Here is a 3,148-nt window from a genome sequence, read left to right as displayed (position 1 = left end):
CTTTGAATATATAACTATATATATTTTAAAATAAGCATATTGTATTTGGTAACCTGGATTTTCATATTAGAACATATCATGTGTCTTTCCATACCAATAAATAGGCATAATCATATTCTTGAAATACATTTCACTGTACAAGTATACCATAAGTTTTATAACCAAGCCATATCTCTGAATATTTTGTTTCTAGTTTTGCATTATTATTAATAGTGTTTTCTGAGAATTCTACAACTTTATGCACTTATGTGATTACTTCCTCAAGATAAATTTCTAAATGCAGAATTGCTAAGTAAAAGTATTTGTAAGGTTTGGGGGATATAATGTTGAATTTTACTTCAAAAAAATGGACCAATGTATACTTTCACTAATTGCGTGTTTCACTTTTTTCAGGAATTTCATGTTTTATACATAAAATGGTTTCATCCATACAGATATTATTTTTCTACCATTTTGTTCAAAGTTAATTATCTCAAAATCACTGATTAAAAAGTAGTCTATCATTCAGTTGATTTGAAATTCCATCTTTATCAGATATTTACTCAGAATATTTGCATATGGCTCGGGCTATCTATACCCCCTACCCCAAACTTGTATCTGGCACTACTTTGAAATTCTCTTAACAAAATATTGTAATAAGAATACACCTCATTTGATTCCAATTAAATTCTTCCTTAGGTACTGAAGTCTACAGAATTAACCTTGTCTGTAGTCACTGTGATTTGACAAATATCATCAAGCACTCCCATATGAAAATATCTTCCCCATCAACTTGTTATTTCTCCCCCAAAAGGCCTCTCTTTCAGTTATTCCAAATTTCCCAAACAGGTTGCACATTCAAATTACTTGGGGAGGTTTAATTGATTGTTTTTTAAGTACAGATATCTGGACTCCACCTTAGTTCTACTGGAATCAGACTCACCAGGGTAGGCTCTGGCCCCAGTGATTTGGAGGTTTGGCAATCATAGGTTTCTAGAAAAAAGATAACAGTTATTTCAAGAAGGCAAGAGTTAAAACCCATATGTGTTATCTGGAGAAAATCTCTTCTAATCCTTCTCCTATGTTATAAATTGGTTTATTCAATTTGAGCTAATTATCCCGTTGGAATACGCCACTAGAGGCTTGAGCCCTGAAAGGAAAAATATAGAACTGGCTTAATTTGGAAGGGAAGGAAGGAACATAATGCAGTAATAGCATCTGGACAGCATTGGGTTCCAGGCTAGGAATACCAGTCCATAGACAAAGTTTCTCTTGCTTATGTTAGTCAGTATATTAAGTGCAATCAGCATGATCTTAGGTGATATTCAGGTGAACACTGTTTTACTAATTATGTACTGATTTTTCTGATTTTCTTCCATTTATAACAAGTGACACTGGTTTTCCATTTACAATAGTGATACAAAATATCTTTAAATAAACATACATTTTAAAAGGTGGATAAGTTTAAAGGAAAACATCACTGATAGTAAGGGGATATAATAAATTTTTGACTATAATTAGAAATAACTGAAGTTCACTAAACTCTGACAATGAGATTCCTGGTATAGACGGTTGGAAATTTAGTTAGGGAGGAATGCCAAAGGAAAAACTAAAATGAACTTGTTTATCTGGTAAGCTTTGCTCAGGGTTAGAGCTAATACCAACTGTATTGGTGTCTTAGGTTCCTCACCTCATCTTGTGCTGACTTCTACTATATTTACTCAATGCGCAACATGAACCAGTCAAACTGTACAATTCCAACTCTACACCAATGGAAAGTGACCAGTCAAGCTACACTGCTGCCTAAGTCTGATATTCTGTTTATGACTTTAGGATTCTTGCTCAACCAAGCCCTGGACCAAAGACGCAGGTGAGCACTGTTCAGGCCTTCTTGAAGTCAAAAACTGCACCCTTCCTGTAGGTATTTCCAAGTGCTTTATGTCCTGCCAAAAAAATAAAACAAACAAACAAACAAAACCCACAAACACACACAAAACAAGGAATTAACCTAAGCCAAGAAATATGTGACTTTACCTGATTTCTGCAATTGTCTGTGAGGGTGGGGTGGAGGGAGGTGAAAACTTTTATTTGAAAAGACCATTCCCATTCAATATCTTTAGTATTGTAAGATATATAGACCTTCTGGGGAATATGATTTCCAGCAAAGTTACGTTTTCTGTCTTTTCAATCATCTTTAAGAACACATTTTTAAATGTATTATTCACTTGACCTCTGGTTTAGGAGCTTGGAGATCTGGGTTGTTAGAAGCAGCATGCACTTACATAATACAAATCTATCTTCATTATTTACCAGCTGTGTGATCTCATGCAAATTTTGGTTTTGCTGCTTTAAGCTTCATTTCCCTCAACTATAAAATGCTCATAACATCTCTTAAGATTTTTTTGGTAAAAGTTAAATGAGATAATGTACATAATGTTCTTAGCACATATTAGGGACACAGTATTGTTTTAACTAAAGCCCATATTCCAAACACTTCTCTGCAGATAACCTGCATCTGAATTTCCTAGAGAGTTTCTTTAAAATGAAGATTCCTTGGATAAAGATGTGATATATATATATATATATACACACACACACACATACACATATACATATAATGGAATATTACTCAGCCATTAAAAAGAATGAAATTGTGCCATTTGCAGAGATGTGGATGGACCCAAAGACTGTCATACAGAGTGAAGTAAGTCAGAAAGAGAAAAACAAATATCGTATAATATCACTTATATGTGGAATCTAGAAAAATGATATAGATGAACTTATTTGCAAAACAGAAATAGAAACACAGATGTAGAGAACAAACATATGGATATCAAGGGGGAAGGTGGGGTAGGATGAATTGGGAGATTGGGATTGACATATATACACTGCTGCTGCTGCTAAGTCACTTCAGTCATGTCCAACTCTGTGCGACCCCATAGACGGCAGCCCACCAGGCTCCTCCGTCCCTGGGATTCTCCAGGCAAGAACACTGGAGTGGGTATATACACTACTATGTATTAATATAAGATAGATAACTAATGAGAACCTATTGTATAGCATAGGGAACTCTACTTAATGCTCTGTGGTGACCTAAATGGGAAGGAAATTTTAAAAAAGAGGGGATATATATATATATATATATATAGTTGATTCACTTTGCAGTATA

Source organism: Ovis aries, chromosome X, assembly GCF_016772045.2.
Source record: "Ovis aries strain OAR_USU_Benz2616 breed Rambouillet chromosome X, ARS-UI_Ramb_v3.0, whole genome shotgun sequence".
Lineage (NCBI taxonomy): Eukaryota > Metazoa > Chordata > Mammalia > Artiodactyla > Bovidae > Ovis > Ovis aries.
The sequence above is the reverse complement of the archived record's forward strand: the minus strand, read 5'-3'. Positions refer to the sequence as shown.